The sequence below is a fragment of the Penaeus monodon genome, chromosome 15 (assembly GCF_015228065.2).
Source record: "Penaeus monodon isolate SGIC_2016 chromosome 15, NSTDA_Pmon_1, whole genome shotgun sequence".
NCBI classification, from domain to species: Eukaryota; Metazoa; Arthropoda; class Malacostraca; order Decapoda; family Penaeidae; genus Penaeus; species Penaeus monodon.
Genome location: NC_051400.1, coordinates 32,952,513 through 32,952,715, shown reverse-complemented (window position 1 = coordinate 32,952,715; position 203 = coordinate 32,952,513).

Sequence of the window (203 nt, the reverse complement as noted above, 5' to 3'; positions counted from 1 at the left end):
CCCATGCCTTATAGTTGATCATGGTACTGCTTTCCGTCAGACTTAAAGGAGTGTTCTGGAGCCGCTCATGGAATGTTGATGATCTCTTTATGATCACTCAAGGATACTTTGGCGATCCTATAACTATGTCGAAAATTTTGAGTTGCAGGATGAGACTGTTAGGTCATGTCATGTCAGGCAGCCTGGGGTCGCAATAAGTTAGG